The following is a 12771-nucleotide window of genomic DNA, read 5'->3' on the forward strand; positions in this document are numbered from 1 at the left end:
TGCCTCTGAAACCCCTCTAGCAGTTTGAGTTTGTTGGAGATAATCCAGATGTATAGGAAGGCTGTGACATCTTTGATATAATCACAGTTTTCACATGAGTGTTTGCAAGTGATTAGTCCAATTTATAAAACATCATGAATTCATATGGGTGTAATCTCATTTAAAATACATGTAAAGTACCCTTAAAACCTGAAGCTGTCACTCAGCATTAAATAATCAAAATATGCTAGTGGATGATGAGGTCTCTGGAGAGAGAGGAGCTAACTTTTCATTTTTTGGCAAAGAGGCCTTTGGTAATGTTCTCTGCAAGTGATCTGGAGCCTCTTGTGAGTTTCTGTCAGGATTTTGTCCAAAGTGAATAAAACACAGATGATGAATATTTGAAAATGCATGTTTATAGTCAGAAAAAACATCTTAATACAGCTTCAAATCACCTGTGAAACTAGGTGGGAAAGATAATTATGGTGCAGTTTTATTCCATATAGGAACATCAGGCCAACCACAAAGCTCGGGTCTGCAGACGTGCCCATTCCCTGGTGTTCAGCCTTGCAGGAGGTCTGTTGCTCTCATTCCAAAACTACACATCTGAGATTTCCCATGGAATGGAGGCCTGAGACTGTGGTCACTGAGAAGCAGAGAGGAGCAATGAAGAAGAAGAAAGTCACCAGCATGAAGGCAGGTCTCTGCAGCAAGATTTGTATTAAAATCTGTGACAGTGACACCGAAGCATCAGGGAGCCTGTTTGACTCTAATGCCTCACCCTCTGGAGAAGCAACTTGGTCCTTGCTTTACCAGCCCTCTGAGTTCAGCCTCTCCCCTAATACGCTGTGGTCAAAGCCATACAACATCATAGCCTAAGAAGAGGTCCATCCCAAGGCTAACATGCAGGGACCACGGGCAGGAGAGGAAGAGAAGCTCATAAGCAATAACAGCACATAACAGCATCCTTAAAAACACCATGAGAGTTCTGAAATCACTTTGTACCAATTTTGATATCAATTCAGTTATAGCAGTAAAAAAGAAATAAGAAACTCGTTTGTCTGGATACTGTTGCAAAGGAGACAGCAGTTCTATTAGTCACAAGGGATTTCTTTTAAAAAACAGTATTATCATTGTTATTATCATTATTTCTGTGATAAGCCATTTAAGTCCTGATGGATGCTTCTGGAAATTACTCCCTACTCAGCTGACAAGCTTATCGGGTCTCAAGTGAAGCCAAGGTATTTTACTTGGACTGTGTTTCCCATAACCAGTATGAAGCAAGCAAAACCAATCTGAACTGCATTATGGGCTGTACTTGGCGAAGTTTCAGTATTTCTAAAACTCAAGTTCAGTAACCCAAATGTTAGTGATACTCTTTAGGATAGAACTCTGTTGAAGTCAGTAATATCTCTAACAGTGTTGATCCCACTAATGAGTGGGACATAAAACCACATTGCAAGAAATAAACTGTGTCTTAGAGATCTTATAGCTTAACATACAACTGGGATTAAAAAGGGAGATGCTTATCTCCCAAAAGTCCATTTTAATCTAAACTGTTCTATGATTTTTTGGAAACTAAATATGTTAAGATAGATTTAAAACTGCAAGGCAATTTTCATGACCCAACTTCCTTGGCAGAATTAGTGTGGAAAAATCAGTGCATTTCAAATAATTGGGCATTCGTGACATGAGATGGCAAAATATTCTCTGGAACTTTATGTTATACCACCTATTAGTAAACATCTGCATAGCCTTAAAGGTTTCACTCCATCTTTAGAGCCTATTGCTTCACCCTTCAAACATGCTGGCACAAGCCCTTTTTTAATGGCTGCAAGCCAGGTTCAAACAAGTTTATTACCCAGCTGTGAAACCATATTGGCATATTCGGTAATGTAAGTGTGACATGAATCTTTTATGCCTTCTGTATGACAAGTAAAAACTCATTCAAGAGCTTTTCTTTCCCCTAGATCCTGAATTGTCACTGTTTTCATAAGTGAACGCATTATGGAAGAAACTTCCAGCATATTCTCAAAAATCTGTGATTATGAAGATAAACAAAATCAGCTCTTCCCACCTTTAAGCAAATACACTAGCTTTAAATAATGAAACATCACTAAATTACATTGAATCTGTTTGGATTTGAACATAAGCTACGCAGAGGCAGAGCTCTCATAGGAAGTATCGCATTATGTATTTATTCATCAAAATGAATCACAGCCATGAATACAACTTGTATCTGAAAGGAATAATTCCTTGCTGTTCTGTCTTTAAAATGCAATCCTTAAATACAGAAATTTTAAGGACTGCTCTCTGCTGGTGTTGCATTTGCCAGCTCTATTGTATTTAGCATAACAAAGGCTGTTATATTTATATGTCATATTCAGTTCCCAATGGACTTTTGTCCATGACTTCTCAAGCTACACTTAAGCTGTGGAAATTGAAGAAATCCCAGGAAAAAAGGCTTTTGAGTAGGTTTCAGACAAAATCCGCATTGCATTTCCCTGCTGCTGCCTGGGATGCATTAAACATATTGCTCACACTTTGCATGGCACATGTACAGCCAATTCTGGTCCAGGAAATACCAGACTGAAATGTGAGAGTCATTACGTTTTGAAATTCAACTGTTGGCAGGTAGGTGATGTCCATGGGAATTTGCTGGAAGTGGCTGTTTTCATACCAGTGAGCTGAAAAGGACGTTGCAGCAGCCTGGTTGAGTGCACAGCGGGAGCATCTCATCCCATTTTCTCCAACTGTTCCATAAAGCTACTGTTATCCAGTTACCTCTGGTGCCTTAACACTGGCTCAGTCTTACAGGTAAAATAAAAAAACTGACCAAATTTGCTCATTTTTGAACAATGCAAAATACTCTAAACCATCAGCTAATGCAGACCTACAGTCAAATGCTGACAGATCAACCAAAAGTAAAAATATGTATTCTTAGTTCTCCTTTTTGTACTGTTAGGATTACAGATTGCTTAATCACATGGCAGCCTTTTCAGTCTCTTTCCTAGTGATAATCCTGCTGGCTTCGATCCAGCAGTGGCTGCCAAATGCTAGGGCAATGTGTTGTCAATACAAAATCTACAGGCATTCTAGGGCATGCAGAAATATAGTTCTCAGCATAAAAAAAAAAAAAAGAGAAAAGAACTATTGCAAAAATGCCAGAAATTCTTTTTGGTTTGTTTATGTCATTGGTTAATGTTGATTTCTTAAAATGATTTCTTCTCATCTGTTCAGCATGGAAGGGAGAAATAAAGCAAACTCTGGAAAAGAGTAGGTATTTTTCATTTCTCCAGCAGAAATGGACTGATGCAGATGCATCTGATTTAAATAGCCCTAAATAATAATAATGATGATGAGTGCAATCTCTGCTCCACATTCAAAGCATTTCTGCCATGAACTAAGCCATCACCTAAGATGATGCCTTCAGGATGCTCAAAACATCAAAATCCCACAATTCCGTTTCTTACTAAGAAAAGGATTCATATAATGAAAATGATATCACAGCACAAGGAAGTACAAGAGAACAAGGAACTTTTGTTTCCATGGCAGTCTGAGCTCCTTCATCAGGCACGAGCACAAAGGCAATATGCTGAATGATTATCTGAAGGTCACGTTGCTCTTAGGAGAAGAAGTTAGAGAGAATACACTGAGCTAATTTCACCAGTCAGGATGCATGCTGCATTCCCAGCCAGTTAAAATAAGCAACTGCTAAACAAAATAATTGCCTCCATTAATGTCATTAATGTTTATTTTAGTTCATTTTAAAACCTGTTTACCTAAAGGAAAGAGCAGAGTGCTCGTGAGGGAGGGGAGCATAACTGCCTCTTCTTTAGACTCACTTTATTTTGTATCATTCTTTGATATGCTCAGTGATAAATGTTAAGATCCTGTGTATTTTTGGCATCCCTCATCTGGTCAAATAATGACATTCCCTTTGAAGTCAAATGCCTCTTAAACATGAGTAAAATGTCTCCATATGAAAGCTTGGCTTTGTTCCTAGTAATTTTTGACATAAGAGCCACTGTTTTAAGGCCTTATCAACAAGTGCAAATAGGCTTTTACATGCCTGGGTACCCCAGGGATGTGCACAGTGTACACAAGTAAGCAGAAGGACAGCTAGGTAGTACTTGTCTCTGTTACATATGTAAGAAACAGACATCCAAGAGACACATAAATGTTAAATACAGCTTTCTTTGTATTTCCCGATGTCAGTTTTAGGTTTCTGTTTCCTCTGTGGTGGTTTGACCTTGTTGACAGCAGGAGTAAATGCATTATGAGGAAAAGAAAACGAGTGATTAAAAAGTGTAATTCTATTTTCTTGCTCCACTCTGTGCTCCATGATTTACTACAGATCTGAATTACAAAAGGAACAGAAACTTACTGGTGTTCGGAAGGAGTTATTTTTAGTGTTGCTTTGTTGCCAAGGCATATAGAAACCTTATGTGCTATCTCGGAAAGTTACCGTGGAATTGCAAAGAAAGAGGGATACCTCTTTCTTAATCTTTTCTTTCCAACCAAGTTGGAAGAGTCACTGGGCACTTTGAATTAAGCATAAACGTGCAATCATTGGTTATGTAGTATAAATACAAATGAAGACCTTGGGCAAGGACTGTGCCTATGCATACAACTCTCTTCACTAAAAATGTGCTCCTGAATCTGCACTTCACAGAATCATTTAGGTTGGAAAAGACCTTCAAGATCAAGTCCAACTTTTACGTCAGGACTGCCAAGACCACCACTAAACCAGGTCCCAAAGTGCCACATCTACATGTCTTTTATATATGTCCAGGGCAGCCTGTTCCAGTGCTTGACAACACTTTCAGTGGAGAAATGTCTGCTAATATCCAACCTAAACCTCCTCTGGTGCAATTCGAGGCCATTTTCTCTTGTCTTATTGCTTGTTACTTGGGAGCAGAGCCCAGCACCCTCCTGGCTCCATCCTCCGTTCAGGGCGTTGTAGGGAGTGATAAGGTCCCCCCTGAGCCTTCTCTTCTCCAGATTAAACCCCCCCAGGTCCCTCAGCCATTCCCCATCACACTTGTGCTACAGGCTCTGCAACAGCTCCGTTGCTCTTCTCTAACCCAGCTCCAGCACCTCAATGTCTCTCTTGTAGCAAGGGGCCCAGAGCTGAACACAGGATTTGAGGTGCAGCCTCACCAGTGCCCAGCACAGGGAAACAACCACTGCCCTGGCCCTGCTGGCTATGTTATTGCTGATGCAGCCCAGGATGCTGGTGGCCTTTTGGCTGCCTGGGCACAAGCTGCTCATGTTCAGTTCCTTCAGTCAGTACCCCTAGGTCCTTTCCTGCCAAGGAGCTTTCCAACCACTCTTCCCTGAGCCCATAGCATTGCATGGGGTTGTTCTGCACCACAGTGGAGCACTCCTCTGCTGATCGTGCCAGCACTGGAACCACTTGCTTTAAGAACTTCATGACGTTATGGCTGTTGACAACCAGATAGAGAGAAACACAACTGCAGAGTTGGTAGGGGAAAAGCCTAGGTTTCCCATACACAAACCACTAGTTCCACTAAAGCCACATAATGTCAAAATGGTGCATGTGAAATAAGAGCTGGGAAACACCATCTCGAGGCAAGAGAAGGGCAGGGAAGAGTGGCGCACGTGTGCCCTCCACCTGCTGGCACTGAGCATCTCCAGCTCCAGGGTGACATAGGAACTTGCCAGGCTAAAAGTAACTTATTGCCTGTGTTTAGGGGCAAGGGGGAGCTGCAAGTGCCTCTTTTTCCAGGGGTGGTGTTGAAACTGGCTCAAAAGAAGAGATTCAGAGCAGCCCTGCAGAGAAGGACATGGGGTGTTGGTTGATGAGAAAATGAACATGAGCCAGCTTCAGTGTGCACTTGCAGCCCAGAAAGCAACCGTATCCTGGGCTGCATTAAAAGGAGCGTGACCAGCAGGTCGAAGGAGGTGATCCTGCCCCTTTGCTCTTGTGAGACCTCACCTGGAGCATTGTGTGCAGTTCTGGTGTCCTCAACATAAAAAGGACATGGAACTGTTGGAACAAGTCCAGAGGAGGCCACGAAGATGATCAGGGGACTGGAGCACCTCCTGTATGAAGACAGGCTGAGGAAGTTGGGGCTGTTCAGCCTGGAGAAGAGAAGGCTGCGTGGAGACCTCATAGCAGCCTTCCAGTATCTGAAGGGGGCTATAGGGATGCTGGGGAGGGACTCTTCATTAGGGACTGTAGTGATAGGACAAGGGGTAACGGGTTAAAAACTTAAAGAGGGGAAGTTTGGACTGGATATAAGGAGGAAATTCTTTCCTGTAAGGGTGGTGAGGCACTGGAATGGGTTGCCCAAGGAAGTTGTGAATGCTCCATCCCTGGCAGTGTTCAAGTCCAGGCTGGACAGAGCCTTGGGTGAGATGGTTTAGTGTGAGGTGTCCCTGCCCATGGCAGGGGGGTTGGAACTTGATGATGTTAAGGTCCTTTCCAACCCTAACGATTCTATGATTCTATGAAAATACACAGCTTGAGAAGTGTTAATTCAGCTTGGAGGTTAAACCATCATCTTTCAAATGAGTACTTCTTGGGAACAGAAATGAGCCCTGCTCATTTGCAGATAACAGCACATTGTGTTTCACTTCAGCAGGATAAAGACTTAAAGCAAAGTGTAGAATGACTTACACATTATCACTGGCATTAGTCCAGGAGGGGAGGATAATGCTGGTTACAGTTGTTCTATAAAATATTAGTTTGCTCTATCTCCTTCCACATCAACTGCAAACTTTTTGAAAACTGTTGTGATACTTCACAGGCAAAAATAAGGAGCAGCCCTTGGGCCCAAAACATCTGAGCCTTCAGTGATCTTAATACTCTAAGAAGAAAAAACACCTTCGTTCCTGTAAGTTGTCAGTTACTCGGATGCTGACAGACAGAAAGAAAAACATCTTGCAGTGAGGAACACCAAAATTCTGCCTAGAGACAACTTTTGTGTGGTTTTCCAGCTGGCTGGATGCATGCACATCCTGTAATGAGAGGTGGGTCTGGAAGGGGAAGCAGTGCATGTATATCCATATAAAGTATTAGAATTCAGGAGAAATTAAAACAGGGGGGGTGATTATTGACACAGGATGAGACCCAGGAATAGATATTGACATGTAAATTTGGGTGAGTAATAGAATCATAGAATACTTAGGGTTGGAAAGGACCTTAAGAAAATGCCATGGGCAGGGACACCTCACACTAAACCATGGCACCCAAGGCTCTGTCCAGCCTGGACTTGAACACCACCAGGGATGGAGCATTCACAACTTCCCTGGGCAACCCATTCCAGTGCCTCACCACCCTAACAGGAAAGAACTTCTTCCTTATATCCAATCTAAACTTCCACTGTTTCAGTTTGAACCCGTTACCCCTTGTCCTATCACTACAGTCCCTAATGAAGAGTCCCTCCCCAGCATCCCTATAGGCCCCCTTCAGACACTGGAAGCTGCTCTGAGGTCTCCATGCAGCTTCTCTTCTCCAGGCTGAACAGCCCCAACTTCCTCAGCCTGTCTTCATACAGGAGGTGCTCCAGTCCCTGATCATCCTCGTGGCCTCCTCTGGACTTGTTCCAACAGTTCCATGTCCTTTTTATGTTGAGGACACCAGAACTGCACACAATGCTCCAGGTGAGGTCTCACAAGAGCAGAGCAGAGGGGCAGGATCACCTCCTTTGACCTGCTGGTCACGCTCCCTTTGATGCAGCCCAGGATACGGTTGGCCTTCTGGGCTGCAAGTGCACACTGAAGCCGGCTGTCCTGGGTTCAGCAGTAGCAGTCATGTTTCTCCTTCGTGGTAGCTGGTGCAGTGCTGTGTTTTGACTTCCAGCCTGGGAACAGTGCTGGTGAAGCCGATGTTTTCGGTTGTTGCTAAGTGATGTTTACCCTGACCAAGGACTTTGTGAGGCTCATGCTCTGCCAGGGAGGAGGGGAAGCCGTGAGGAAGCAGAGACGGGGCGCCTGACCCGGGCTAGCCAGGGAGGTATTCCATACCACAGCACGTCATGCCCAGGGTGGGGGGGTAACTGGGAGTTACCCGGAAGGACATGGGCTTCCAAGTGGGACTCGTTTCTTGGCCGGTGGTATTGTATTCTCTTCCCTTGTTACTTTCTCTTATCATTGTTGTCGTTGGTAGTAGCGGTGGTGATTTGTGTTGTACATTGGTTGCTGGACTGTTCTTGTCTCAACCCGTCGGAGTTGTACCCTTTCGATCCTCCTCCCTGTTCCTCTGGGAGCAGGGAAGGGGAGAGACCTGGGGGGGGGCTGAATTGCTCTCAGCCCAGCACCACTCACTGGGAGTGAGTGAACAAGCTGTCTGGCTAGGGTTTAAACCACGACAGTTCTTTTTTGGTGGAGAATGAGGGCAGATGGGGAAGTCCGGTGTGTACCTCAAGGGGATTTGATTTTAGGGGAAAACAGCCAATGAAATTAATTGTATGCTGTTGCCCGCTGTGTAATACTTTTATAGCCCATCAACTAGATGTCTCCAGGTCACCAGCGACTGGCCCTGACTTCCTTCCAACCATCATCCCAACAGAGAATGAACTTTGATAGAACCAGATGAGTTCCACAGTAAAGGAACGACCAGCATCAGCAGGCAACGATCCAATAGTGCACACAGCCTTTCCTGCCCTGAAAGATTGTTACAAGAGATGGAACCTGACATCATGGACCGAATGGATTCAGCAGCATTATGGGGTTTGGTCCATGCATTAAGAAAATGATCTCTTTCTCTTGGTCTGTGTGTATATGGATGTATATATGTGGGAGAGCAATGGTGTATTGAAAATATAGGATCTGAGCATGACATGAATGGTATGGAATAAGGGGTGGATTAAAGTAGCCGAAATAGCTCAGCTGGGAGAGTGTTAGACTGAAGATCTAAAGGTCCCTGGTTCAATCCCGGGTTTCGGCAGCTATATGTATCTCTGTCAGTGTTCAAGGCCAGGGTGGACACCCCTTTTTAGGGGTGGTGAAGCTGCTGTGCTTGGAGCTGGAGTAGCTGCGCTGACTGTCCCTTTGCCTTCAGATCCACCGACATTCTTTTCCTTTTGAAGGTGCTGGATAGTGTTGAACAAGGCCCTGTAAACATGGGCCAAGCCCCAGCACGTTGCCGTGATTTGTCCATCTCTGGTATGGCCAGAATGACCACACACCTCATTTAAGTGTTTTACTAATTCTTCTGGATTCTGCAGTTGTTCGGTAGTGAAATTCCAAAGTACTGGAGGGGCCCACTGACCTAGATTCTTGCCCATACTATCCCACACACCCTGCCACTCATGGCTGTCCAGCCTCAGGGAAAATCTCTTGGTCCTCCTACATCGTCGTTTGACCCCAGACAAGACCCAAACCTGACTCTGCTTAACTCCTGAAATCAGTAGTGGGCAAAACACACTCTGTATGCGTGTTAGCATGGTGATTCCCATCACCATCAGCAAACAAGTCTCAACAGCATTAAAAGGCCATTCAAAAACTTCAAAACTCTCAAATGTAAATGGTCTGGGGGGAGGACTGGGAGGGTAAAAGGATGTCTCCTTCACAGGTTGAGCACCTGAGAAGGAGAAAAAAGATGTGTAATTGCTAAGCACCTCCATCATATACCTCCCAAAGTATAAAGGTGGTGACCACACTGGGAACATAAGCCAGATCAGTTTCATGATCAATGATTCTATTGTATTGCAAGTCATTACCATAAAGTACAATGGGACAAAAACCTTAGCCCAAGCCCCACACTTGAAAAACACTAATACAGCCAATACCGGATGGACGTAAGATATGATATACTGAAACTGTGAGATCAAGAGGAAAAACCTTGAGAGCCAATAAATCAGCATTGTGACGAGTGACTATCAATCCAGTCAGATCTGTTCTTATCTCAACCCCTCGTGCCCCACGTTGGGCGCCAAAAGAACTGTCGTGGTTTAAACCCTAGCCAGACAGCTTGTTCACTCACTCCCAGTGAGTGGTGCTGGGCTGAGAGCAATTCAGCCCCCCCCCAGGACTCTCCCCTTCCCCGCTCCCGGAGGAACGGGGAGGAGGATCGAAAGAGTGCAACTCCTACGGGTTGAGACAAGAACAGTCCAGCAACCAATGTACAACACAAATCACCACCGCTACTATCAACTACAACAATGATAAGAGAAAGTAACAAGGGAAGAGAATACGATACCACCGGCCAAGAAACAAGTCCCACCCGGAAGCCCGTGTACTTCCGGGTAACTCCCAGTTACCCCCCACCCCGGGCATGACGTGCTGTGGTATGGAATACCTCCCCGGCTAGCCCGGGTCAGGTGTCCTGTCTCTGCTTCCTCACAGCCTCCCCTCTTCCCTGGCAGAGCATGAGCCTCACAAAGTCCTTGGTCAGGGTAAACATCACTTAGCAACAACCGAAAACATCGGCTTCACCAGCACTGTTCCCAGGCTGGAAGTCAAAACACAGCACTGCACCAGCTACCACGAAGGAGAAACATGACTGCTACTGCTGAACCCAGGACACCGGCTCATGTTCATTTTCTCACTGACCAACATCCCCAAGTCCTTCTCCGCAGGGCTGCTCTGAATCTCTTCTTTGTCCAACCTGTAGCTGTGCCTGGGTTTGCTCCAACCCAGGTGTAGGACCTTGCCCTTGGCTTGGTCTTAAATGATTCCATAAATCTTAAGGAAGGAATGCTTGGAGTGAAAAGAGAGTTATCTGTGGCAACTGCAAGAAGTGAAGGAGTGCGCATGGCACCTCCTGAAGTTCTGCAAAGTTCTTACCTGCAAAAGTGGAGGTGCACCAGCGAGCCTGCCACTTCTTGAGTCCCTTGCTGTGTCCTGCTGGGTACATTCTCATGGCTGACCACAAACAGCTCACCAGGCTTCTCTTCCGGCTCAGGGGTCCCAGGAGTCATACTTAGGGATGGCTTCTCCTGTTCTCAGCATGCTGATGTGCTGGCCTTTCACTTGGTGAGGAAGCCCTTGCAGGGACTCCCAGCTATCTGCAATGCATGGAAACTTCATTGGGATCTTCAGTGTTTTGTAATATGCCAGAAAAATCCAAAATCATTAGGGGTGAGATGACAGAATGAGGCAAAATGCTGCCTGTAGGTGGCTTGGCCCCTAATTTAACTACCAACACCTCACTTAAATGACATGAACATAGAACAATGAGTTACTGGATACAGGAATGATGAGGCATTGTGATGGGTGAGCTGGGTAACATTTGGGTGGGTATTTGTGTCACTTAAATATATTTTTTTATATACATGAAATAAGTACATGTCTGTTACTGCCGGAATGCTTTGCTGCTATACTTTATACATACAGCTAACTATGCATACTCACCTTCTAAAGAGGTCCAAATCCAATATAGCACATTGTATACGAATATATAGAATAAATTAAAATATATGGAATAAATTAAAAAAATAAAGCCCACACAGTTGTCTCTTTATAGATAGAAAAGTTAACATATGGGAGAGAAAAGACATAATGTTTACACACATAAATTACTGAAATCTATACATTTAAAGTTGCCAGAAGCAGATAAAGTAAAATTCCCCCTAATCACAATCCTCATTCTTTTTTATTAATGTACTTTTGACTTGATATTTTATGAAAACACTTCTTGTTATGTTTGGAAATGTAAATCCTCTCCTGCTTCTACACGTCCTTCGACTACTGCAATGAGTCAAATACTAATTTGTAGCTAAAGCTCCTTTAGTTACTGGAAAAATAGATCATTAATGACGCCATGGAAAAGTCTATTTTTCTATTACTTCTCTAGGTATGTGAATGTCCACAATACTTGCAAAAGAGTGACTGTGCTGCAAACGGTAACAGAATTATGCCTATTTTGTGTAGCTTGTGCTCTGCCCTTAGAAGTTAGGACCAAAGGAAGAGAGGACCGGGTAATTTGGAAAGGGCAAACAGAGTAAGAACTCTGTGAAGTCACTAAGATGGGATATACAGGATATTCAGCATGCCACCGGATACAGGGAACAAGCAGTCTGTTGCACACACCATATCCAGTGGGTCTTAGCTCCCACATTGCACCCACTCACTGCACGCTCTGTGCCAAAGGGGACAATGCTATTTCAGATGAAGCTATCTGAAAAGTTTGATGGGAAGCAGTTTTTCATCAAATGAAATCAAAATAAAATACATAATTCAGTAAAGCAGTGAAAAAGCAAAGTGTGTTTTATTGTAGTTTTAGAAAATGAAAATTTCTATATTTAAAATAGAAAAAGTCATAGTTTCCAGATGTTAAAACATGTAAAACTGAAGGATGACAATAGAATTGCTGGGGAAAACATATTTTCATTTGTCTTTTTAGAAAACAGACATCATATAATCACAAAATTGCTTTTAGAACTAGTGATTAGAAAGGAGGGACCATCATTAAATATATGGGACTGGATCACCACAGTCTAACACCAAATACACCAAAAGATATAGGAAGCAAGGTATGAAATTGTGATAATTACAGTATTAAAGTTATGAGAAACACACATGAAATGTGATTGCAAAGGCAGAATAAAGAGTGGGGTAACAGATGTAATGCTGTCTCTCAGATGACTGGACAATGGCAAGATATACAATATACATGATGAAAATATAAGCTGGTGTTTTCAACACAGGAGTAAGGATTCATATTTCATGTGAGCCAAGTGCTGCACGTTTCTTTCAGCAGAGAAGGTTGTTTTTAGACGCATGAAAAAGATGAAAGATAAGATTTTTATCTTCAAACAAATTGATTCTATTGAAGACACAGGGTTGCATGCATGCAGCTGCTAGCACAATACATCCTAA

At 43.5% G+C, this 12771-nt stretch overlaps 1 non-coding gene across 1 annotated transcript; it reads left to right on the forward strand.

The window, feature by feature from the left end:
- Positions 1-8823: 8823 nt before the first annotated feature.
- Positions 8824-8896, forward strand: TRNAF-GAA (transfer RNA phenylalanine (anticodon GAA)). The gene has a single exon. It is a non-coding gene; the product is annotated as a tRNA-Phe (tRNA).
- The last annotated feature ends 3875 nt before the right edge of the window (positions 8897-12771 follow it).

Source organism: Pezoporus wallicus, unplaced genomic scaffold (assembly GCF_028554395.1).
Source record: "Pezoporus wallicus isolate ANWC-B61680 ecotype Strahan unplaced genomic scaffold, APGP_CSIRO_Pwel_v1 contig_8188, whole genome shotgun sequence".
Lineage (NCBI taxonomy): Eukaryota > Metazoa > Chordata > Aves > Psittaciformes > Psittacidae > Pezoporus > Pezoporus wallicus.